Source organism: Cervus canadensis, chromosome 22 (assembly GCF_019320065.1).
Source record: "Cervus canadensis isolate Bull #8, Minnesota chromosome 22, ASM1932006v1, whole genome shotgun sequence".
Classification (NCBI taxonomy): domain Eukaryota; kingdom Metazoa; phylum Chordata; class Mammalia; order Artiodactyla; family Cervidae; genus Cervus; species Cervus canadensis.
The window spans coordinates 46,346,908-46,374,421 of NC_057407.1; the positions used below are offsets into that span (position 1 = coordinate 46,346,908).

The 27,514-nt window shown below is 42.1% G+C and overlaps 1 protein-coding gene across 3 annotated transcripts in view; it reads right to left on the minus strand.

The window, feature by feature from the left end:
• LOC122425065 (myosin VIIA and Rab interacting protein) overlaps positions 1 to 22,018 on the minus strand; it is a 217,642-nt gene extending 195,624 nt beyond the window's left edge. The window contains exon 1 of one of the 3 annotated variants that reach the window (XM_043443378.1): positions 21,634 to 22,018. The gene's annotated coding sequence lies outside the window, so the exon portion shown is untranslated. Of the gene's footprint in view, positions 1 to 14,038; positions 14,141 to 21,290; positions 21,358 to 21,633 lie in introns of those variants that run through there. The other 2 variants (XM_043443380.1, XM_043443379.1) reach the window with 2 other exon arrangements.
• Between the last annotated feature and the right edge of the window lie 5,496 nt (positions 22,019 to 27,514).

Here is a 27,514-nt window from a genome sequence, read left to right on the forward strand (position 1 = left end):
TAAATAAAAATGAAAACACACATACCAAAATTTATGGAATGCAGCTAAAGTAGTGCTTAAAGGTAAATTTATAGATATAAACGCCTTTATTAAAAAGGAACCATGACAAATCTATAACCTCGTCTTCTACCTTAAAAGATTAAAAAAAAAAAAAGAAAAGCAAACTGAACCAAAGTAAGCAGAAGGAAGTCAATAATAAAGAGAGGAAACCAATGGAATAGAAAAACAATACAGAGAAAATAAAATCCAAAGTCAGTTCTTTGAAAAGATCAACAAAATTGACAAATCTTTGGCAAGACTGATCAAGAAAAAAAAACATAAGATTCAAATTACTAAAACCAAGAATGAAAGAGAGCCATCAATACTGACCTTACAAAAACAAGAAGGGTTATAAAGGAATACTTAACAGTTGTATGCCAGAAAATTAGATAACCTAGATGAAATGAAAAAAAAAAAAAAAATCCTAGACAGCTCACCAAAACTGACTCAAGAAGAAATAGAAATTATATATAGATCTATAACTAGTAAAGATATTGAATTAATGATAAAAGCTTCCACAAAGAAAATCAAACATTAAAAAAAGAAAAATTAACACCAACCCTTCACCCAAAAGTAGAATAGGAGGAAATACTTAATCCATTTTAAGAAACCAGTATTATCCTGATATGAAAAGCAAACAAGGATATCACAATAAACCTATAACCCCAAATCCCTTATGAATACAGATGAAAAAATCCTCAACAACATATTAGCAAACCAAATCCAGCAACATACAAAAAAGGATTAGGTACACCATAACAAAGAAGGATTTATGGCATGAATGCAAGGTTGGTTGAACATGTGAAACTCAATCAGTGTAATGTAGCATGTTAATAGAATATAAAGGGCAAAGATCCCAGAATCTTCTTAATAAACACAGAAAAGTGTTTGATAATATCCAATACACTTTCTGATATAGTAATAGAAGGGAGCTTTCTTTTTAAATTAAGTTTTATTGGAAAATAGATGAGTTACAATGTTGTGCTAGTTTCTGCTGTGGAGCAAGGTGAATCAGTTATACATATACCTGTATCCATTCTTCTTTAGATTCTTTTCCTATACAGGTCATTATAGAGCGCTGAGTAGAGTTCCCTGTGATACATGGCATGTTCTTATTAATTATCTATTTTATGTACAGTAGTGTGTATATGTAAATCCCAATCTCCCAATTTATTCCTCCATCCCTTTCCCCCTTGGTAACCATATGTATGTTTTCTCTATCTGTGACTCTATTTCTGTTCTGTAAATAAGCTCATTTGCTCCATTATTCTAGATTCCACATATAACCTACATCATATGGTATTTGGCTCTCCCTGTCTGACTTACTTCACTCAGTATGACAGTCTCTAGGTTCATGCATGTTGCTGCAAATGGCGTTATTTCATTCTTTTTTATAGGTGAGTAATATTCCATTGCATATATGTACCACACCTTCTCTATTCACTCCTCCATCGACGGACATTTAGGTTGCTTCTATGTCCTGACTATTGGAAACAATGCCGCAGTGACCATTGGGGTACATGTATCTTTTTGAATTATGGTTTTCTCTAGATATATGCCTAGGAATGGGATTGCTGGGTCATATGGTAGTTCTGTGTTTAGTTTTCTAGGGAACCTCCATATGTCCTTCATAGTGTCTGCACCAGCTTATATTCCCACCAACTGTATAGGAGGGTTCCCTTTTCTCTGCATCCTCTTCAGTGTTGATTGTTCACAGATTTTTAGACGATGGCTGTTCTGACTGGTGTGAGGTAATACATTGTAGTTGTGATGTGCATTTCTTTAATAATTAGTGATGTTGAGCATCCTTCCCTGTGCTTTGTAGCCATCTGCATGTCTTTGGAGAAATGTCTATGTAGATCTTCCACCCCTTTTTTTGATTGGATTTTTTTTTTATATTGAACTGCATGAGCTGTCAGTATATTTTGGAGATTAATCCCTTGCCAGTTGCTTCATAGAAGGGAACTTTCTTGGATTAAGGCTGTCTACAAAAAACTCACAGCCAACATCATACTTAATGTGAATGAATAGATGCTTTCCCGTCAAATGTCATGAATACAAGATTGTCACTCTTACCACTTCTCTTCAGTATAGTACTAGAGGTTCTAGCCAGGTCAATTAGGCAAGAAAAAGGATTAAAAAGCATCTAAATTAGGAAGTAAATTGGGACCATATCTATTTAGAGAAAACATAGTCCCATATAGAAAATTCAAAGGAATACACATACACAAAACCAATTAAAACCAAAAAACTGAGATCAGCAAACTTGTGAGATACAAGATCAATATACACAAATCAACACATCTTTTCTTTTTTTTTTTCTTTTTATTAGTTGGAGGCTAATTACTTTACAATATTGTAGTGGTTTTTGACAAATCAACATGTATCTTTTCAAATTATGGTTTTCTCCAGATATATTCCCAGGAATGGGATTGCCGGATCATGTGGTAGTTCTGTGTTTAGTTTTCTAAGGAACCTTCATACTGTTCTACATAGTGTCTGTACCAGTTTACTTTCCCACCAGCAGTGTAAGAGGGAACCCATGACTTCCTGTAGCCTGAATGCCATCACTCTGAGACTGCCAGGCACCAGCTCCTATAAGCCCAACAAGCTCCATCTGAACCATTGACCCTCCTGACACCTCATGGAGGCCCCAAGTTCATGCTATTTTAGGCAAAACTTCCTTCCCCATCAAACAGAATTGACACTATAATTTTATTTCTGGCAAATGAGAGCAGTTCTAGAAGTTGAAAATTAGTGGGAGGTTGGAAGATCTCATTATCCCCCTCCATTTGAGATTTGATGGTGTTTTCTACCTATTGGATCTTGATGGAAACTTCTTCAGAAGTAAGTATGGTAAAAGTGGGGGAGCTACTTCGATAGCCTCTGCTAGCAGCAGGTATGGGGAGATGTTTCAGATGGTGTTAGATGGACACGCACATACCTACCCATCTGCTGAGCACAGAGTGGATGGAGTTAGCAGGAGAGAAGGGGGTAGGGGACATAAAATGGAAGTCTAAATCAGCAGTTCTCAACTGAGTACCCTATATTGCCTCCCAGGAGATCATTAGCAAGGTCTGGGGAGATTTTTAGTTGTTTCTAGTGGGAGTACGCTACTGGCATCTACTGGGTAGCAGCCAGGTGTTGCTACTAAACACCCAGTGATCCACAGGACAGCTCTTGGCAACAAAGAATTGTCTATTCCAAAATGTCAGTAATGCCAAGGTTGAGAAAACCTGATCTAAACTGAAAGCTGCCCAGCTGCCAGACTCTTACTGTGTGCTTCCCCGTAGCCCCAGGAATGCTCCACGGAGTTCACGGGGGACTTCACTATTGCCCGCACACTGAAATTACACCACTGGTTCTCAGGCTTCGAGCTCAGACTGAGACTAAATCACCGCCTCTCCTGGGTCTCCAGCTCTCTTTCTTTGGATTTGTGAGCCTATATAATCATGTGATCCAATTTCTTATAATAAATATTTTTATTTGATACCTATGTACACACACACACATATAGACACACATATCCTATTGGTTCTGTTTTTCTGGAAACTCTGGCGAATGTGGACACATATACACATTACATGTTATTGGCAAATAAAATGACCTGGTTTATATACCTTGACTGCATTTTTCTGTCCTCATCTGCAATGACCAAACTAACAGGTCTGTAGAAGAGCTCAGTGCGTTTCTCTGCCATCTTGAGTTAGAGCCGTGCCTACAGTCCCCTCCTTTTGTTTCCTGAGCCTTTGGTCACAGTGGCAGCCCTGTGATGCCTCTCTTGCCTTTTGGACTTTTTCCTCTGTTTGCTTCCCATCCTTTGGGTGTTTTCACGTTGATCCCCTGCACAGAGGACAGCTAGTGAACACTCAATAAAAATACACAGCTCTTCAGCTCACTAAGAATTTCCTCTTCAGTTTCAACTAGATAATGATGCTCTCTGCTTCCTCTGTTATATAAAATCTGGTAGATTTCTTCTGACTGTAATAAAAGTGTGTCAAGATAGGAGTTGGCAACTGGCTGCATTTCAAACTTGACCACATAAGACTATGAAAAAACGGACATTAAAGCTTCACTAATTCAGACTTCATCAATTCCAAATTTGTGATCACACCGTAGGCTAAAATGTCCTATTCTCAAAACAAAGGGATTAAGACAAAATAATAGTAGGTGAGAAAAGGAGAATATTTACCTTCTAAAGAGAGCAAACTATTACCAGGTACTTACTTAGAAGTATCAATGTATATCTAAACAGCACAATTACAGTGAGAGCAAATAACAGCTGCAGAGCCTGGGTCTGTAGTTTGCAAACCTCCGAGGGCAACATTGGAACTTAGTCTCAGGACCTGGGTTGAGCACTGTGTACACCTTCATTGAGTAGAGGCTGGGACAACTAGAGATAAAGGACAATCAGGCATAAAGTGGTGAGGGCTACCACAGGAATGAGCCGGGAGCCACTGCCCCTGGACTGGGGAAAAGAGAGAAGGCAGGAACCAGAGATGGAGCAACTTCCTGGTGTTGGTCTTGCCTGGGCCGGGGCCAGGACGGCAAGGGTTGGTCGGTATCCAGGCTGACGGAGGAGGACAGGCAGAGACTTCCCTTGGCGACACGCATGCATTGGTTCAGCATGTCTGCTGCAGGGTTGCAGAGGGCATCTGTGAAGCCATGTTAAAGAGCGCCAACTTCTCCTGAGGGCCCTGGGAGTCACTGCAGAGTCCTAAATAAGTGAGCAAGCTGAGATCCAACATTTGGGCTCAACAGTAAAGAATCTGTCTTCAAGGCAGGAGACCCGGTTCGATCCCTGGACCAGGAAGATCACCTGGAGGAAGGCATGGCAACCCACTCCAGTACTCTTGCATGGAGAATCCCATGGAAGAGAGGAGTCTGGTGGGCTACAGTCCACAGGGTCACATGGAGTTGGACACGACTGAACTGACTTAGTAGCAGCAGCAGGGTTACTTAGGTAGCGATGGGAAGCTGGGGTGGACACGGACAGGCACAGAGGCAGGCAGCTGCAGCCACTGTAGTGGTCTAGGTGGGAGCTCGAAGTTGAGAAGAAAACAGAGACGATGACTCAAAGCTGCCTATTTACTCCCAAGTTAAACTTTTTCCTCTTGGAAAATATTCAGGCAGGTCAAAGTTCAACTCCCAGTGGGCAGCTCCTTCCCGCTCCCTCCTTCCCAAGATGGCATCTGGCAGGAGGGGCAGGCTTTACTGCTCTTGGCAATAAAGACCAGTACACACAGCCTTTCTAGGCTGGGCCCTGCCATGGGGGTTCATCGGGCATCTGGACTATAACTATCTAAAGGGAGACCGGTCTTCTCTGTCCTTTGCCACAAGTGGCGTGCTCGGTGGTTACTCATGAGTTGATGGCCTTGGTTTGTTGATTGATCTGTTGTTGTTCAGTTGTTAAGTCATGTCTGACTCTTTGTGACCCCATGAACTGCAGCACACCAGGCTTCCCTGTCTTTCACTGTCTCCCAGAATTTGCTCAAACTCATGTCCATTGAGTTGGTCATGCTATCTAACCATTTCATCCTCTGTCGCCCCCTTCTCCTGCCCTTAATCTTTCCCAGCATCAGGGTCTTTACCTCTTTCTATCAGGAGGCCAAAGTATTGGAGCTTCAGCAGCAATCTTTCCAATGAATATTTAGGGTTGATTTCCTTTAGGACTGACTGGTTTGATCTCCTTACAGTCCAAAGAGTCTTCTCCAGCACAATTTGAAAGCATCACTTCTTCGGCGTTCAGCCTTTTTTGTGGTCCAACTCTTACATCCATATGTGACTACTGGAAAAAACCATAGCTTTGACTATAAGGACCTTTGTTGGCAAAGTAATGTCGCCGCTTATAAATATACTGTCTAGGTTTGTCATAGCTTTTCTTCCAAGGAGCGTCTTTTAATTTTGTGGCTGCATTCACCATTCGCAGTGATTTTGGAGCCCAAGAAAATAAAATCTGCCACTGTATCCACTTTTCCCCATCTATTTGCCATGAAGCGATGGGACCAGAAGCCATGATCTTAGTTGACTTAAAACTCAACATTCAGATTGATCTGAGAGCAGCCTATCAAAAAGAACCCTTGCCAAATCTCACCAGGTCCTGCCACAAGTGGTGCTAGTAAGTGCCAGCTGTTTTGTGCCAGATTAAGATTATCCAAAATGCCTAAGTGTCTAAAACTCAATAAAGGACTTTGAAACTCAGAGATATAGTCTATACATGAATGAACAATGGCCTCAATATGTGAAAGGAAGACAAAGAAATGGAGATAGCATCTTAAAGAATTTGGATTTTGAAGATGACATGTGGAAATATATGTGTATGCTGCTCTCAGCCATTTACTAAGTAAACTGTTATCATCCAGTTTCAAGAGGGGCCCAGAGCAAGAGACGGCTCTGTCGCAAGGCCAGGCAGTACTGCCAGAGGCTGTCTCTTGGTTTATGCAGGACCCAACAGACCCAATGGCATCAAAGCGCCTACAGCAAACAGAGATGCCATCCAGGGCTTCAGGGAAGCTCTAGGAGGAGCACCACAAAGGCTTTCAAGGGTGTCAGAGCAGAGTGCCACCCTCCTCCACAAGTAACAGGTCCCCATTTGAGAATTAGCTCCTGCAGGCTACCGGGCCCTGCTATTGAATGCCTAACTACAGGACATCAAGTGACCATGTGCCCAAGAGAAGCTAGCTTTGAGCCTCTTGTTAGGCTCTGCATGAACAGTATGGACCCACTGTCAAGTGGGAATGCTATAAGAAATCAGACCCAGTCAATTCCAGAAGGTTTAAGTTGCATGAGTGGGTAACTCAGACTTCTCCCCATCTCCTGTGTCTTCTGCTTTGTTGCCGCCCCCTTAGTCCACACCTACATCCTCATGGGAAGTTCTTGATGATCAACCAATGTAAGAGGAAAAGCCTCAGTCTGGATTCGTGGATGATTCTATAAAGCATCATTGACACCAACCAGAGTGGACAGCTGTAGCCTTACAGCCCCACTCTGGGTGGCTCTGAAAGATAGCAGTGAGGGTCATCCTGCTGGTGGGCAGGATTTCAAGCTGTGTATTGATCCTCCACATTGTCTGGACCACGAGATGTCTGGAAGAATGGGCCTGACATCAATTCACGGACAGTAACCAACAGAACAACAGGATAGGAGAGAACAGAATTGGGAGATCAGGGACAAGGAGGTCTGAGGAAAAGGTGTGTGCAGACCTTCCTGAGGACCTGAGTGTGATGTCATTTGAATGTCTCTGCAGAAGTTCTCAGCCATCAGGTGAGGAAGGCTATTCCCCAGTGTTTGTTCAGTGAGTCCTTGCACACAATGAACATGGCAGGAGGGTCCAACAATGTGGCTACCCAAGGGTACAGTTTCACAGACTTCCTCTTTGCAGGCCTAATCTACCGGTCACCAATGTTGGGGACACATCTTCCTGACAGCGAAGACCAGTGCTGGGCCCCTCCCCGGATGTGGAGGGGAGGAATCCAGTCAACGGCCTGGTGGCAGTGACTACACTAGACCTTCCATCATGGAGTGGGTAGAGTCCTTCCTGGAATACATACGTATGCATTTCCCATCTCTGCCTGAACCTTTACCCATCACTTACAGAATACTTGGGGGTCACAGCTCCTCCCCAGCATGTTGTGATTGACCAAGAAACTCATTTACAGCAAATGAAGTTTGGCCATGGACTTACATCCATGGAATTCACGCATCTCACTGATGTACCACATCACCTGGTGAGCTCGAGGGAAGATCTCCTGATGACTTTTGATCCACCAGTTTTCTACCTCTGAACTAGATGATCTTCAAAACACCTCTCTGATCTGATCTTTTTGGATGCTGTGGTGTCTGCAGTGACCCAAGGCCCAAGTGGAATAAATAGATTTCTTTCTTCTTTTTTGAAGCCTCAATATAGTGAAAGTTGAAATAAATGTTTGAACTGGACTGCAGTGTACATTTTTCAAAATGAAAATAGTTTCAAATAGAAACACTTACAATGAAATACTGTGTTCAGCTGGTAGGCCTTTCAAACTGTGGTTATAGTCAAAGATATATAAGCAATAACATTAAAAAGAAATTTGATCCTAGATAATGTCCTATTGGATAGATTAAAAAAGAGGAGAGCAAAGTTGCTCTGGGCAAAAAAAAGGAAATCTACAATTCAACACCATGGCAGGAGGGAAATTGTTTAATGATCTTTAACATTAACCTGCTCCACTGCAAATTTCACCAACCCTGCTATACTTCAATAATATGTCTTCCCATCCGCAGGAGGTTCAGAGACATATACTTCTTTTTAATTAAAGTTAGATACTTCAAAGATAATTAAAGGTGTGTTTTATAAATCTACAGACAAGATTACAGAACTCTAAAGCAGAAGATAACCAAAAAGCTACCGGTTTATTTTAAATAAAGTGGTTCAGCATTTGAAAAGGTTTACAGAAGTCAGGGAAGGTAGTTTAGCATTGAGTAGTAAAGCCCATGGGTATTTAATTCAAATTGAATAGAAATGGAAAACAAATTGTCTTCAATTTTAAAAATTTTATTGAAGTATAGTTGATTTACAATGTTGTATTAATTTCTGTTGTATAGCAAAGTGACTCAGTTATACATATCTTCTTTTTCATATTCTTTTCCATTATGGTTTGTCACAGGATAGTGAATATATTTCCTTGTATATGTAGTAGGACCTTGTTTATCCATTCTATACATCACAGTTTGCATTTGCTAGTCACAAACTCCCAGTCCTTCTCTCCTCTACCCCTTATCCCCCTTGGCAATCACAAATCTATTCTCCATGTCTATGAGTCTGTTTCATAGATAAATTTATTTGTGTCATGTGTTAGATTCCTCATATAAGTGATACGGTATTTGTCTTTCTGATTTACTCTTAGTATGATCATCTCTAGGTGCATCCATGTTGCTGCAAATGGCATTATTTCATTCTTTTTCATGGTCAAGTAATATTTCACCACCCACCCACCCACCCACACACACACACACACACACACATCTTTATCCATTCATCTATTGATGGACATTTAGGTTGTTTCTATGTCTTGGCCACTGTAAACAGTGCTGATATAAACATAGAGGTATATGTATCTTTCTGAGTTATAGTTCTGTCTGGATATTTGGCCAGAAGTGGGATTGCTGGATCATATGCCAACTTCAGTTTTTTGAGAAACCTCCACGCTCTTCTTCATAGTGGAGACACCAATTTACATTCCCACCGACAGTATAAGAGGGTTCCCTTCTCTCCACACCCTCCCAGCCAAACTGTCTTCATTTTTTTCTCAAAAATCCAAAGGTAACATACTAAAAGTATAGTGGAAATATTCTATAATGTGGCCAGTGGAATTTGCTATAGTGTCTGCCCACTGATTCTAAAGTCAGCAAACACTGCTTGGTGCCTATATGGACCCAGAGAAATGCCAAAGCAGAAACCAGAAATAAAGCACGTGGCCCTACTCTGAATTTCCACAGCCAGGGATGGGACATGGGATCTCCAACAACATGTACTCCTTCAACCTGGTCTGGCCAGGGCCCTTTTCCTGTGCCATCTCTTTACCGTCTCTTGCTTCTGGACCCTCACTTCTGCAAAACACTTATTGAAGGTGAATAATCCCAGTCAGACACTCATCAGCAAGAACCTCTAACTGCTGTCTGCCCACCTCATTCTTTTTCCTCTAGAGCTTTTGTGTAGTTTTCAGTACCTCAAATTCCCATTTATGGACATTTGAAAGATATGATAATATCATAGAAGAAAATTAATCACCTGACATCATCAAGCAAGTACAACTAGTTCTAGCCCATTGGTTCATTTAAGTCTCATTTCCCCCACTCTTTGTAAGGACTTTTGTCATTTATATCTTATTATACAATCCCCTGGAGAAGGAAATGGCAACCCACTCCACTATTCTTGCCTGGAGAATCCCATGGAAGGAGGAGCCTCGTAGGCTACAGTCCACGGGGTCGCAAAGAATCGGACACTACCGAGCTACTTCACATACAGGGAAGTATGCTATGCATACATTTCCGCTAAACTCTTTTATCTCCAGTATTTTTTTTTCATGGTAGCAAGATCACTTTCAAGTTTTGCTCCTAATGGCTCCATTATATTGTATCAAGTGGATATACCTGTTGACCTGTTCCTAGTGGTGTACCTCTGGGTTAATTTCAATTCTGGACTACTTCATAGAAAACTACAATAAACATCTTTGTGCATAAAGTGTTTTCCACATTAAGGATTTTTCCCCCTTCAGCTAGATTCCCAGAAATAAAATGACTACATTTAAGGTTAGTAATATTAAGGCCCCTGAGACACATTTTCAGGCATTTAGTTGAAGAATAACAACAAAATAGTGAGGCCACGTGAATGGCAAAATTGGCACAGATGCCAACAGGCCCACCACTGAAAAGTCTTATTTGTGTAGGCTCAATGGGGGCACCACTTTATGGTAAAATTATGGCTATTCCTCAGAACAGAGAAGAGAGGTGAGCTGGTGGACAGGGCTGAAATAATAACTCAAATGCAGCACTGAGAAAGGAAGAAAAACATGGAACAGAGATTAAAAGACACAGACGATATAGGAGAAAGATTCCGCATATCTAATTAGAGTTCCAGGAGTAGAGAATGAGGAAAAGCAATATTCAAAGAAATAATGACTGAGAATTTTCCAGAACATGAATTAGACATCAATTCTCACATGAATGAAGTCCAGAAACGCCTGAGGGAGATAATTAAAAAGAAGCATGGAACTCAGAATGAGTACCACAGAAAAGGAACTCGAATCACCCATAATGAAAAGATAGATTACTGCAAAATAACAGTAATCATATCACTAGATAAATTCTTAAAAAGAACCAATGAAACTGGAGGACACGTGGAATCATATTGTCAACAAATGCTTACCATGTGGAAAAAATAAGCAGATGGAGTTTTTAAAAAGTCTGACTAAAACACCAGACAATGTTAACATATAAATTGTGCAGCGTGATCAGAGTTTTAGGTATAAAGTCCTTGAATTGCTCAGGAGGACAGAATGACTGATTCAGTTTGTATTTTGTTAAGGTAAATATATATGCTAAAATTATCATATAGTAAATACAAGTAAATAGAAATAGAATGTACAGCTTTTGAATATGGAGACGAGGGAAATGTGATGTGGAGTAGGAAAGAGAATCTAAATTAATACAAGAGGCAATTAGATAAAATAACCAAGTATATTAAAAGTGGGACAATGACAGGGATCAAGAGATCAAAGTAAAATGGTAAATCCAAATATATTAATAGTAACATTGTAAATGAACATAACTTTCACATTAAAACTTACAGATTGGAAAAATAAAGCAAATTTTATTGCTTTATGCTCTTTATAACTGTTTCACAAGTGAAGTAAAAATGTACAGAACTGTTGATGGTGAAAGGATAATAAAATGATATGAAAGGCAAGTACTAAGTAAAAGAAAATTGGTATAGTTCTATTAGAAACAGGCCTATTTTTAATGATTTTTTTATTGAAGTATAGTTGATTTACAGTGTTTCAGGTAAAGAGGAAAGTGATTCAGTGTTACACACACGCACACACACACATATTCTTTTTCAGGTTCTGGTTTATTACAAGATACTGAGTATAGTTGCCTGTGATACACAGTAGATCCTTATTGTTTACCTGTTTTATATACGGCAGTGTGTATCTGTTAATCCCAAAGGTCCTAATTCATCCTCCCCCCTGCAAGTATCCCCTTTGGTACCATAAGTTTGTTGTCTATGTATATGAGCCTATTTCTGTTCTGTAAATAAGTTCATTTGTTTCATTATTTTAGATTCCACATATAAGTGATATTATATGATATTTGTTCTTCTCAGATCTAGAAACAAGAACATTGCTAGAGATTAAGAGGGTTGTTTCATAATGACGTATGCTTGACTGACCAGGAAAAAGTTAAACTATAATGCATCTAATAACATAATATTTCAAAATATACAAAGCAAAAACTGAAAAAGCGTTAAGATTAAACTGAAAAATTCTCTATATTTCTCCCTCAGTAACTGATTAATCAAACTTCAAATAAACGAGTAATGAAGATGGAAGATTTGAATACCACAATTAACTAGTTTAAGCTAATGAACATATATGGATTACTGCAAACCAGTAACTTTGGAAATATAGAACATTTGTGAAAACTATGTACCAGGCCACAAAACAAGTCTCAACAAATTTCAAAGAATTGGACTCAAGTAGATCACATTCTCTAATCATTATTAAAACAGAAAATATTTAAACTAGAAAAAAATATCAATGTATGACAAAACCCACTGAAATGTTGTGAAGTAATTAGCCTCCAACTAATAAAGTAAATAAATAAATAAATAAAAATAAAATAAAATAAAAAATAGAAAAAAACTAAAATATTTTATCTAAAATAGAAAATTAAAGTAGATATTATTAAAAATGTCAAACCAGAATAAAGATAGAATTAATGAAAAAATAATTGTTAAAAGTTTCTGGAAATTAAAAGATAAATTGAAATAAAAGCTTACAAATAAGAAAAAAATCATCATGAAAATGTTAAAAATCTATATGTGAACAGTAACAAAACACTGCGTATCAAAACGTGTGGAATACAAATACGGCTAAAGCAATACTTGGAAATTTATTGTGCTAAATGCATACATGCAAAAGGAGAAAAGTTGGAATTAAATGAGTAATCATATACATTTAAGAGATGAGAAAAAGAATAAAGCAAAGAAAGTATAAGGAAGGAAATAAGGATGAGGACAGAGAATAAATAAAATGAAAAATAATGACACAGGTGAGAAGTTCCTTCTTTGTAAAAAGAGCCTGTAACAAGCCAGGTGAGACAGACCAAGAGTTAGGGACCTGCTGGCCACCTCTACAGGCCGCATCACCCCACTGGGGCTTGGAAGGCACTTGAGTGTGGTGCCCCAAGAGAGCCCCCGCCTTCCCGAGGAGCGTTCTTGACAACATGCAGGGCACGTCTCCGCGCCTCTCCCCATGCACCCCAACTTGATCTCACTTTTTCTGGCACCTCTTCCATCTTCCAACCATCTCCCAAATTTGCCAAAAGTGATGTTTGGTGCTCTCATTTTCCTTGTTGCTTTTAGATCATTTATGGAAGAGAAGGGGAAATATTAGCATTACTTCAGCATCCACCATCAGCGCCAGTCTGAGGTGAGGGGAACTGAGGCAGAAAGCAGGGGTGGTGGCAGTGGAAAGAACAAGCCTCAGGTGCCTGGAAGCTGTGGGAGGAAGGATTCAGATCTGGGAGCACGGAGGATGGTGGGGGTGGGGGGTGGCAGGCACTCAGACTGCAAGATCTGCAGTCCTGGGAGAGGCACCCAACCTTCACTGAACCGTGGGTGGAGCTGAAAAGACCCACGGATGGATTTCTAGTAGGTTTTCAACAAGGATTCCACCAAAAAACAGCATTTAAAACTTTTCTTCTAATTAGCCATAAAAGAAAGAGATGAATCTCAAATACTCTGCTTACATGTCATTCTAGTAAATCAAAGTCCCTAATGATCAATAAATTGCTTTTCAAAGAAAGCAAAACAACAAAACCACATTTATATAACACAAACACAAAAAGGGAACCTGCCAGATTCTCAGAGGCTGAGCTACACAGATAAAGTAAAATGATGACTGAGACAAAGGTTTTCATGGGGAGGCTAGGAAGAGCTTTGGAGCTGGAAGCACTGTTTATGCAGATTGGACTATCTTCAGGAAAAAAAAATAATAATGTAAAGGGGTTTGGGTCATTTTCCTTTTCTCCAGGAATATCCAGGCTTCCAAACCTAGGAAATGACCCGCTATAGTTTTGGTAGTTAAATTACATATCAAAAAGGGAGAACCATGAGCCATGAGTCAGTGTGGGATTATTTGGAGACTTTGGCAAATAGCCACACTAGATCCTGGGACCGTGGATCTAGAGGGGGCCATGACCTCTGTCTTGTACGCAACCCCCTTCCTCTCTCTCTCACCTTCCTGTTCTTCTCCCGTGTCTGCTCAGTGAGATTAAACTGTCCGCCCACAGGATGGATCTGTGCATCCCAGCTGCAGAGCACATATCTGTCACATCAGTGGCATTACGCTGTAAATCATAGCCTCAGAAGGACTTTCCATGGAGTGGGTTTCTTTTCTCAGCTGATGATACATAAACATACACCAAAAAATTTAACTCATATTTACCTAGGGAAGGTAACGGGGGCAAATAACACATGGTTGAATACAACACCAAAAGCGGTTTTCAAACAGCTTTTAGGCAGTTTCATAAAACTCTTTTGACTCTCTCTACACAAACACCGAATCGATTCTCAGAGTTAAGTCTGGAGTGAGTGAGGTTTCCAGCAGTAAAGTAATCAGCCCGTCCCCAAATAAATCTGTCTTTGACCCTTTTCCTCAAGAACCATCTGGTGGTTTCAGGCTGTTCTGGTCACTAGTAACTAGTAATCACATAAGGTCATTAACAACATGGTGTTAATGGTACCTTATTATCTCAGGTTTACCAACCAAGGTCTTCTAAATTTTAAAAGAGGAGAGGAAGGCTAGAACTCCTGCCCTGGGTGGAGAAGCAAAGAGCTGGGTGGAGGTGCTTTTCTGGTTGTCAAGTGCTCACCCCGTTTTATAGATTGCCCCGAATAATGACACTATAAAAATCACTCACCTTTTAAACTCTTACCAGTTCTCCTAAGCCAGGTAAATATTTACATGATGTTTATGACTTATATACTTAATCATTTATATGATGCAGGATTCAAAATGAAAAGGTAAAAAAGAACTCTGAGATTTCTAAATGAACTTGATATTTATATATACTACAAACACATATACATACTTTTCAGTTTAGCATCTTTGTTCCTACTTCTCTAGTATTATTATTATTTCCTTAAAGTGACAGATACTAACATACACACTGCTAGGGATGTTAAGTGAGTATAGCCATTTCGGGAGCAGTTTGGCACCAGATAGTCATGTTTATATATAAACATGTAATATATGTATATTACATATGTAAATAAGTTTCTATTATAAATATAGTTCTACTTTTGGGCATACATTCTCATGAATTTCTTTTGATGTGCATGAATACATTTCAAAGATATTTACTGCACACATCTGTGTCATAGCCACAGAAGAAATACAGAAAGAAGCTAAAATCCATCATGGAGGAGACAGATTTATAAAATACAGTATTTTCATACGATGGAATGATGTTTAACAGTTAAAAAATATGAACATAATCTGTATAAAACAATCTGATAGTTCTCTCAAAAACACTAAGTGATAATGCAAGATTCTTTCACAGAAAGTAAAAGAGAAACCACCCTTATGGAAAATTCTGTAGCAAAGTGGGCTATGAATAAACATGAAAGTATATTCTGTCCCCCTAGAAAAGAAAAAGTAAAAATAAGGTTCTCTTTTTCCCTTTGCCTATGAAATTAACAAAGCTGATGAATAATTATGTCTCTCACTAACAAGGCCTAGGGATCTGGCCCACTCAGACACTACCAGTAGCAATACAAATTTATACACTTTCCTGGAGGGACATTTGGCAATATGTATCAAATATTTAAAGAAAAGTAAGCAAATTTTGATGAAATAATTCATCCTAAGAAAACAAAAAATGCATGCAAAGATTAGGCTATAATTAAAAAGTATAAAGTGCTTAATGTTTTAAAAGAATGATTTTGTTGACTCAATTACGGTACATAGATGAAATGGATTATTAAGAGGATAAAAATAATGACACAGAAGAATAATCATTGACATTAATGCTGCTCACATTTTGTTGAGTTAAAAAAAATTCTCATTTGTGTTTAAAAGAATTATATTCATCTGATCCTTATTATTCAAGGATCTTTGGTACCACAGAGGAGTTACTTAAAGTAAACCCTCTTAAGATGGGGACCAAAATTTCAGACTAAATAATGAGAAATAAAAAAGTTTGATTAGCACTATATTTGAAGAAAAAGAAACAAGAGAACACATTTTCATTTTCAATTTTACCAAATTGTGATAATAGTATTTTTCATGGGAAGTGATATTTAGGATAGATCCTAAAACTCATTTGAAACCTAGAGGATTAAGAACAGCCAAGACAATTTAGGAGAAAAAGGCTAAGAAGGGAAGATTTACTGTAAAACTTTAGTAATTAAATGAAAGTGATATTAGCTCAGGAATCACAGAAAGATTAATAGAACAGAACAGAGTTAAGAAAAAGATCTGAAAAAAAAAAAAGTAACCAAAATTGGTATATGGTAGAGGTGGCAGCAAAATAAATGAGAAAATAGTTAAATATTCAGTGATAATGTGGTAATGGTTTTCAACATGGAAAACATTAGATCCCTGCCTCACACAGTACAGAAATATAAATGTCAAATGAGTTTTAAGATCTAAAAGTTTTATTTACTAAAAAATGGTGATGCATAGAAAAGAAACTTGGAAATCAAAACATTTGTAAAAGCTCTCTAAGGGAAATGCAAAAGAAAAGCAGTGAAATACATTGCATACTTATCAAATTAACCAAAGTTGAAACATCTAATTAATGTCAGGCATAGCCAAAGAAACAGGGATACAAAGAACTCCAGGACAGTGCTGGTGGGAGTGTAAAGTGATACAGAGGCTCTAAAGGGCAACTTGCAAAACCTCAAAGGGCTGAAGTAACAGCAAGAAGCTTATGCAAGTATATCCTATCACCCAGTTACTCAGCTCCTAGGGATATATACCTTAGACACACTCCTTTACATTTCTACAAGAGCCTATCAAGAATATTGCCTGCAATACTTTCTACAATAGCAAAAGGGATTTTCTCAAGTTGTGGCAAGCATGGCTACTCTCTAGCTGCGGTACGCAGGCTTCTCATTGAGGTGGCTTCTCTTACTGCAGAGCATGGGCTCTAAGATGCACGGGCTTCAGTGGTTGTGGCACACGGCTCACAGGCTCAGTAGTTGTGGGGCACAGGCTTAGTTGCTCTGTGGCATGTGGGAGCTTCTGGGATCAGGGACTGAACCTGTGTCTCCCGTATTGGCAGGCAGATTCTTTACCACTGAGCCACCAAGGAAACCTGTAATTTTTTTATAATGTATCTGTTTGTGGCTTTTTATATTTATATTTATTTATTTGTTTGGCTGCACCAGCTCTGGCACACAGGATCTTTAGCTGTGGCATATAGGATCTTTAGTTGTGGCATGTAGGATCTAGTTCCCTGACCAGGGATCGAATCCAGGACTCCTGCATTGGGAGCACGGGGTCTTAACCACTGGACCTGAGGCATCCAAGAAAGTCCCTGTTTATTGTTTTAATTTTTAATACACCATTTTATTAAAGGATAGACATCAATAATCCTCTGTGCATTTCTCCCTTCCACCTTCAATCCTCCAGGTAAACATGGAGTTCTTCTGAGAGCATCTTTTTTTATAAATGAAGTATAGTAGATTTACAATGTTGTATTCATTTCAGGGGTATAACAGAGTGATTCAGTTATACAGACACACACACACACACACACACACACACATATTCTTTCCCAGATTCTTTTCCATTATAGGTTATTACAGGTATTGAATATAGTTCCCTGTGCTATACAGTAGTAGGTCCTTGCTGTTTATCTATTTTATATATAGTAGTATGTATCTGTTAATCCTAAATTCCTAATTTATCTCCCCTCACAGTTTCCCTTTTGGTAACCGTAAGTTTGGTTTTTTACATCTGCGAGTCTTATTTCTATGTACATAAAATTTTAAACACAAAATGGGACTACACATTCTGACAGGCACACACTTAGCCTCAGTGTTACAGGCTGCATGGACTCAGCTCCAAATCCCCATCCTTCACTGTGTGGATTTCCCCCTCACTCAGCAGAGGAGTTTCTATTTATGGCAATCCCATACTTGGACTCAAGAAGCTACTACAAGAAGCTGTAACAAGAAGTTAGAACGTGCTATATCAGGTGCCAGAGAGATCAGGAGAACTGTGCAAGACTCCTCTCACCCTGCAGACGGTACAACTCAGCTAGGGAAGCTGTCTGAGAGCCTGGCTGTCCGTCCTCACCCTAGCTCACACAGTGTGAAAACTGAAGAGTGCTTAACTGGCAAGGCCCGGTACCGTCATCAATAGAATGAGAACATCACTCTCCTCCCGTTTGGGACAGTAAGTGAATACATACGTAGTGGCCAGCATACGCAAACACTCAACATCTTAGCAATCAAAGGCACAGCAGCCATCACATGAACAAGGTCTTCTGAACAGAGTCTCGGTCATAATGATGGTGAAAAGGCAGTGGATGGGAGGAGGGTGCTAAACGGGTCCACTTAGGCCTCTCCACAGCGGGGGCCCAACACGCCCAGACCCGGGGGGTTCCCCTGTGACTTGGCCCCCTCCCGGTGGGACACAGGGCATTTCTTTTAGCAGCCGTTTGGCTACACTCAGGCCTATTGATTCTTCCGAGTTCACCACAGACAGTGCTCTGTGAAGACAGCGACCTGACTCAAGATGAACTCCTTATCTCACACCCTTGGAAGAATTCTGGGGTGAAATGTGACCAAAAGGATCACAATGCACTTAAGTTAGCTTTTGGGTTGACCCCTTTAGAATTCCAAGGACATAACGCAGCTTCATAGTATTAAAGAGAAGGCAAGAGTGTCTCAGGTCCACTCACCTCCCACACACAACTGCCTCTAACCCCCAAGTCACCCTTCTCAAAAGCTGGGATAGGGGTCTATTAAAGGACTTAGTAGCAGGCACCAGAGAGGCCGCCTGTCTGCCAGATACAGGAAAAACCATAGTATTTGTAAATCACTTTTGGAGATACTGAGCTGTTCGATTTTTTTTTTTTTTTTTTGAGCTGTTCGATTTTATTCCTGGGGTTCCTTCCTGGGGGTTTCAGAAGGACGGTGGGTATACAGTTATGCAGCCAATGTGGCGCCACCGTGTGGCAATAGCGCGAACAGCTCATAATTCACTCGGTCTTCAAATTTGGTGCTGCTTCACCAACTTTTAACTTTGAGGAATTCAAAATACTTCTATTTTCATAGGTCAAATGAATTCACTCCTATCTTTCCTTCATTCATATTTGATTATCACTATTTTGGATCTGCATTAGTCAAATACGCTCTATGAATAAATCATCCTCAGTGTCAGCACTGTTATATGTGGGGTTGGGATTGTTACCTCACCCAAGAACTGATGATCAGATTGGGGACAACCAGATCAGATTCCACCCAAACCTTAAGGCCAAATGCTTCCTTTGAGTTTTTTGGACTAGCTTAGGTATAATTACCTTTTGTTTGCATATATTAAAAAAAAAAAAAAAAGGAGGTGAAAACCATCAAGCGGTTTTGAAATTAAAATGATGGCTTTGAAACTAAAATGATAAATAATAATAGGAATAAAAAGTAAAACCGACTGACAAAACTAAGCAGGATGGTGGTTACCTTCAGGGGAAGGGAACTGATAGTTTCTGCAGGGGATAATCTTGAAGCTGGGAATATTCTAGGTCTTAATCTGTTCAGTTTGTGAAAATCTTCAGATCTGTGCAGATACTATCATCCCAGAAAGGTCTGACCATTCAGTCAACGCTCCTTACCTGGCCTTTGAGACAAACACAATAATAACCAGGAAGGCAAAATGAGGGGCATGCCTAGTTCTCCACCAGGCACTTCAGTCTGTGTATCAATAGCTCTAAGGGCCATGGCCACAGGCGAGCTCTGGACAGGGAGGAAGGAGACAGGACACAATCGATACCACTGTTAGCTTAAATTGCTGAGGGTGGTTAACAGTTGACTTTCTCAGATCCCGGAGCAGACCATTCCCCCGCCTCCACACGCAACACCTAGACCACAAAGAGAATCCTGCCACAGAGATACACACCATCTCCACAGAAACAGCCCCGCTCACACACACACACACATGCTTTGCCCCACCACCAGACTCAACTCCCAACTCCAGACACGTCCCCCAGACCCACAGAGGGCAGCCAGCTTTCAGTCCATAGAGACAAACCAAAGATGTGCTGGATAGCGGGGAGGGGAGGGGAGGGTGCCTAATGAGGCAAGAGGGGGCTGTCCATGGCCAGACAAGGCATTAGCAACAGGAAGATGGAAAGTAGTATTTTCAAAGTCTTAAACTGAATTTGTCGGGAAACAAGGATTTTTAGACCTATGAATACAGTCCCAAAGTTGCTGTGAAATATATTTAAATCACCCCTATTTCCATCTACAGCTCAGATCTTCTTGGACTGTCTTCCTTTTACTTTCACATCTATCAGGTACCCTGAACCCCAGTGGCTTTGGGAAGGGGGGGCGGAATTATTCCATTGTCTAGATTTTAAAAGTTGAGGCTCCAAGATGTTTGTCAGATATCACAAAGCTACCTACGTGGTGATCTTTTCCCTGAGGCGGGGCAAAGGAGACTGAGTTGGAGGGACAGGGTGATAATGTCAACAGAGAAGGCGAGACCCTCTCCTCCACCCAAGGCTCTGAGAACAGCCCACGCTGCCTCACCGGAGCTGTGTAGCGATATTTACATACATTCTGAGACTAGGCTCCGCCTTCCCCTGGGAAAGTGGGAAACATCCAGATCGAGGGGTAGGGAGTGAAGCGGGCAGAAATAATCCAGACGTAAAGCATTTTCCGAGAGCAGATGGGAGCCCAGTGTAGAACCTACAGCTTCTCTTAGGAAGTCCCGGGACCCAGACTGGTGTGTGCAGTTCGAGTCTCTTAAATACTTACCCTGGGGATAGGGTTTATTTGGGAGAAGGAAACCGAACAGGGCTGACCCTAGCAGGGGAATTTTCAGGCACCCAGCAAATACCCCTACTCTGCGGGGATGTTAGTAAATTAAGTTGCAGGGAACGGAGAGGATGCTGCGAATGCTGCAGGTCCCTGGGGTTTCCAACACGGGACCGCTCTGCACTCCCAGTAGGCCCTCCTCGGCTACCTCCTAACCTCTGAAGAATACCTTAGAATTGACTCCAGACTTCTCCAAAAGCGGCGGAGTTGGAGGGGAGGGAGCAGGAAGGAGAAGGGGGGCCGTGAAGCTGAAGTGAGCACCCCCAGACCTGCAACAGCCAACCCTCCCCAAGCAGTCCGAGAACCCTGCCAGATTCCTATCGACTCCGGTTCTTAGACTGTGCACTGGCCATGACCTTGAGCAAGTCCCCAGTTAGTCCCATTTTACAGAAATTAAGAGTGGGAAGAATCAAGTCGGCCACACTGGGCTGCTCCCGGCGCTTACCTGACGGTTTAAGGAGCGTAGTGGGTGAGCGGTGAACCGCAGCCCAAGAGCTACGTGGCCAGTGGAATCGCAAACCTCAAAGGAAAGGCAGAGCTGAGCTCCAACCCGGCAGCAGGAAAAAGATGGTCCCGATTCTGTGACGACCCCCTAGCAAGTTTGATGCCCCCCCCCCCCCATGCCCTTCCGCAGAGGCTGACTGGCCGTGCCCGGGGGCCCTGGCTCAGGACACGCACGGGGTGTAGTAAGGGGACGAGAAACACCTCCATACACCCACCCCCGAAGTTGCGGCAACATGAGGAGCAGAATGGCGCAAAGCTGCCAGAGAGGAGGGGACGGTACTCACACGGGGTGGCCGGGCTAGAGTAGGTACGTGACCGGGGTCATCGATGGCCTCCGGGCTCAGGCCACGGCGCTTTGGGATGCCCGGGGCACCTGCCGCAGCGCGCCGCGTGGATTAGGAAGCTGCGAGCAGCCAGGCAGGGGCGCGGGTCTGTCGGCGCGGCAGATCTGAGCTGCAGCGCCGCCGCGGGGGCTCGGCCGCCAGAACCGCAGCCGCAGCGGGAGCCCAGAGCAGGCGCGGGAGGCGGGAGCGCAGCGGAGGTAGCGGGTGCGAGGGAGGCGCCCGCGCCGCAGGCAACCAGGGCCAGCGGGGCCGCAGCCCCAGCCGACACCTGCTGGCCGGGCCGACGGCCAATCAGAGGCGCCGGGAGCCGGGGCGCGTGCGGGGCACCGGGCGGGCGGGGGCGCGTGCTCGCGCCTGCGCTGGGGCCGGGGTGCCCAGCGGGCGGCTCAGGCCCCCCTCCCTGCACGCAGACGGCACGCGCCGGAGGGGCGGGGCGGGGCGCAGCAGGAGGCGGGGCTCGGGTTGCGCGCCGGGGTCGGAGCCGCGCGCCCCTCGCTCACCGGCTCAGTGCGGTGTTGGGGCCTCGGCCACAGAGTTCCCCGACAGACCCCAGGTCATTCCCAACAGTGAAATAAGAGTTTTCCTGCCCCTGCACCCCCGGGCGACCAGACCCTCCCTGACCTCCGAGTGACTGGTCACCCGAATCCCGGCCCGGCGTGGCTTCCAGACTGCGGGCGCCCTCCCCTCCCAGCCTCACCGGAGCCGGCGGGTCTCCAGAGACAGCTCTTCCTCACTTCCCAGAGCCCGGGTATTGAAAGTCACCTCGGTGACCCATCCCCTGGTCTGGGTTCCTTTCGTTCTGTCCTGAATTTCTGCGCTAGCGACGCTCCTTCGTTCAACACGCGTTGACTGGTCTGACGATTGACTCGAGAGCTCGCAGCCCCAGGCGGTTGCGTTCCCAAAAGCCCCAGAGCCCCGTAGCTGCGCACCGCAGGGTCCATGAGCTCGCACTGTCAAAGGATGCCCAGCGATTGCTGCCAGGGAGGACTGCATTTGGGCTCTTGCCTGGAGTTCCAGATGCCGGAAGAAAGACTGGGAGTTTAAAGGTCCTCCCCAGGCCAGGGCTTCGTTGCTTTTGCATCCATTAGGGCACTGGACCCGGAATCTTTCTAAGACGGACTGCCTCAGCCCCAACAACTCGGCTGTTACATTATGAATTTTCGCTGCAGGACGGAAGTCGCAGCGAAAGACCTTTATTCTGATAAAGTAGCTTTATCAGAATAAAGCTACATGCGTGATTCCTAAAACCCTGGGAATCTTTTCTCAGGACCATGGGTCGAGCCTGTTCTCTCCATGTAAATTTGCGCAGTAGAAATGGACGGCTGACTTGCTGACCTGTGTGCAACAGCCCCCCCAAAACACCTGTAAGAAGGGAACTTGGAAGGTAAAGGAGTTGTTTTCTCTAAAGATCTGGTTTCCTCTCTCAAACCGATTTTATTTACCCACAAACTAGTAAAGTGAAAGAAAGTTTGTGTTTTGTTTCTGTTTTATTTGCATTCAATTTTAATTTTACTTATCTGAGCTTAATTAGCATTGGCAGTGGTATGAAAATTTAACTGTGCAAATGAATACAAAGTTAACAAGACTCTGTCACCCTTATCTCCCAGCCTCTCAGTTTCTCCTCCTCTCAGTACTCTCTTCATGAGTATTTCTCTAATGTTCTTATTTTTACCTTTTGTTATACAAAATGGTAGGTCTAACTAAGGTGCAGATGAATTCAGGGGCTCTCAAGTGATGTCAGAAGTAGAACTGGAATCTCAGCCCCTACTCTTAATTCCTCTCTCCCTCCTCTCTGCTTTCCACTGTGGGTTTCATTGTTAAGCTTACTCACTCCTTGGTGGCCCTTGACAGCTTCAGTCTTTTCTTCCCAGTGGTCAGAATTCAAGGAGGCAGTCTTTTCTTTCCCGAGCGCACATTAAACCACCCACGAAGACTCTGTTTCAGTCATGCTTTACCCCTTGAATAGTCTGGGACTTGAGTATTTGCTTGTTTGCCTGGGGGATTCTGACTGTTGGTAGAGACAATGAGATGGACACTGTGTTGGGAGTCAATTCCCCAATATGTTTGCTGGTGGTTCATGACTGGCCACTGGTAAGCTAAACGTTAATGCTCGTTCTCATTTATGTGCAGACTTTGTGAAGACCTCTGTTTCTGCAGCTGGATCCCAGGCCAGCAGGGTAAAGTTAAGCATGTAGAATGTGAAAGCATTACTCTCTACATATGGCCTGCCAGTGGCTGTGTCATGACAGAATGGGGGCTAGCTTCAAAGGTTATTTGATGTCATACGGGTGTTTGCACAACTGACCTAATATTTAAATTCACCTCTTTACAGACTGTTTCAGAATCAAGGTCCTAACGTCTTCCCTAAGTTATAAACATTTTAAAAGAAAGACAAATAAGTATGGACTAGTTCAGTGATTTGGTCAAGGTCACAAATAAAACAGGAAGAAAGTACAGATAGATATCCAGAGACATTAAGAGTGAGAAAGAGCCCAGTTCCCTATTTGTTGTCCTTTGGGGTTTCCCTGGTGGCTCAGATGGTAAATAGTGAAAGTCGCTCAGTCTTGTCTGACTCTTTTTGACCCCATGGACTAGTCCATGGAATTCTCCAGGCCAGAATACTGGAGTAGGTAGCCTTTCCCTTCTCCAGGGGATCTTCCGAACCCAGGGATCGAACCCAGGTCTCCCGCATTGCAGGCGGATTCTTTACCAGCTGAGCCACAAGGGAAACAATCTGCTTCCCTTCAGGAGACCCAGGTTTGATCCCCGGGTCAGGAATATCCCCTGGAAAAGGGAACAGCAACCCACTCCAGTATTCTTGCCTGGAGAGTTCCACCGACAGAGAAGCCTGTTGGGCTACAGCCCATGGAGAGGCAAAGATAGTACTGAGCAACTAATGCTTTCACTTTCAGGTCAGAAACAGGCATAGCTTTAGTTCTTCACCAGAGCAGAGCTCTTGTTGATCTTTTAAAAGCATTCCCCAAAATAAAATAAAATAAAATAAAAGCATTCCCCAGGAAAGGTTTGGCATTTGAAGATGATTTGGCGAACAATGAACTGGTAACAAGATGACCTGGAATACGACCTCCTTGATGACTCCATCCTGAGCGGTCTGTCTTCCAGTAAAACTTTACGGAGTTCCATCATTGTCTGTCTCTCCTTTTGCCTCTCATGGCTCAGCAGTTTTGCCTGCTTTTCCAGTTTCTGCATGATCTTGACCACTGTAAGAGTTTCAATGGATCCTTACTTTATCAAGAAGAGCTCATTTACTTTTGTGCACCAAGGACATGTGTTGCATCTTCTTCTACAATGTGAATCAGAAAGTCCATTTCTTAGCCATAAGACTGATGAATTTATACTGGCAGGAAAGGATATGTCTCAGGAAGATTCTGGGTAGAATTAAAAGAATCACAAGACCAGGATGCCAGTCTGACCTTGCTATTTCCTGACAGTGTGACCTTGGGCAAGTTACTTAACTTTGCTGAATCCCAGATTTCTACATGTAAAGTATGCTGTAATCCTCTCCAGTGCCCTTAATTGTTATTAATTGATATAAGATTGTTATTAATTGATATAAGATTTTTATTAATTGATACAGTGTATATGAAATTGCTTTGCACATAATGAGATTTAATATATGTTAGTTATCTAAAAATTGTAATTTTTAACCTGGGTAAAAATTAGCTTATAAGGGAAATTTCTATGCTGTTTTGTGGCATTCTCTGGCATAGAAATGGAGAGACTTTCACCTACTACTTCCCTACCAGCCAAAGCATGCTATCTGATTTCCCAAAAAAATGTATCTCTCCCTCTTCAGTGCCACTTAGCCCACGTTATGTAATATTAGTTATCTGGGTATATCTCCAGTCTCCCAACTAGACTGGAAGTGCATTGAGATTGGGACCACATCACATCTTTGTTTCCTCTGGGCACCTAGAACATTTGACATATAACATTTGACAAAGGACTTGTATCTAGAATATGTAAAGAACTCTCAATATTTGGCAATATAAACCCCCAAATAATCCAATTTTAAAATGGGCAAAAGACATCAAGATATTAGTATATGTAGTTGGCAAATAAGCACATGAAGAGATGCTTGACATCATTAGCAATTAGGAAACTGTAAAGTAGAACTGTAATAAGATATCACTACATACCTATCAGAATAGTGAAAGTGAAAGTTGCTCAGTCATGTCCGACTCTCTGCATAGTCCATGGAATTCTCCAGGCCAGAATGCTGGAGTGGGTAGCCTTTCCCTTCTCCAGGAGATCTTCCCAACCCAGGAATCAAACCAGAGTCTCATGCATTGCAGGCGGATTCTTTACCAACTGAGCGATGAGGGAAGCCCCACCTATCAGAATGGGTAAGATAAAAAACAGTGACACCTAATGCTGGGGGCAAAGACAGAGAAATCGTATCACTTAGGCATTGCTGGATGGAATGTAAAATGGTGCAACCACTCTGGAAAAGAGTTTGGCTATTTGTTTTAAAACTAAAATTAGTGGAGGAGGAAATGGCAACCCACTCTAGTATTCTTGCCTGGGAAATCCCATGGACAGAGGAGCCAAGTGGGCGTTAGTCCTTGGGGTCACAAAGAGTCAGACACGACTGAGCACCCATGCACACACACAGCCAACTTAATCTTGGGGCTAGAGCCCCCCTTGCCTGCTGGCTTGATCTCACAATCATCCTATGTTAATAAATCTACATCTTGCCTATCAAAGAAAAAACCAACCTAAAATCAGACCTATTATACAACCCAGTACCTTCACCTTGGGCATTTATCCTAGAAAAGTGAAAACTTACATTCACACAGAAGTTTACACAGACCAAGCCACACAGGACCAGCCCTCAACAGCCCCACCCTGAGATAGCAAGAGAGGAGAATACCCTGACACACATCTAGTTTGTTTGTTGAATGAGGGAACGAGATGGACCTGACTGGGCTAAGGATACACTCACATCTTTTGACAACTCAAGGCAGGTGAAAAACTTCAAACTGGAAATACTGAATTTTCTGCTCTTCAGTGATGAATTAGAAATTAAAAAACATGACCAAATGTATATCTTGAGTTATGAAACAGCTCCATACTGGACTAATAGAAGTAGAAATGCAGACAAAAGAATTTGTTTCTAGTACAGTATTTTTTTTTTTTTAGAACTATTTCCATTTTTTTAGAACAATTAATGTTTTATTATACAGCTATTTGTTTGCTACTAAATAACAGCTTTTAAAAAGCTTTGCTGCTTTCTGTAGTCAAGTTGATTCTATCTTGGAAGAACAATGTAGATGTAATAATAGAAAATTTATCATTCACTGACTAGGGCATCTAATAAGGGATCCTGTTGCTGGTAGGTACTGATAATAACAGTATTATTTTATAGGCATATGGATGATTACTGACTCACAAAGTCTTGATTTGTGATTCTCTCCTGTTAGGATTTTTCTTACTATAAATTGGGTCCCTAAGATGAAGCCCAGAGTTGGTTTTAACTTCTATAGCCAAATCAGATACACTATTTCTCTGAATCCCAAATCCGTTCAGATCCTTGGCAGCTGACTCAGCCTGCAGCTAAGCTAAGGATTAATAAAATTAGCAGCAATACCCACAAATTTATGAGCGTGCATCTCCTTCATAACAATGCTCAAACCCTGAGGGTTGGTTTAATTGTCTTGATCTTATTCACTGAGACTTAGCAATAAGGTTGCTATTGACAGGGTGAAGGCAGGCATCTCCAAAGAAGAGGAGATAGCTGAAGCCACCCTCTTTCCCTCTGCCTGATCCTCCCTACCCTGCTCTGCATTTTCTTTATTCC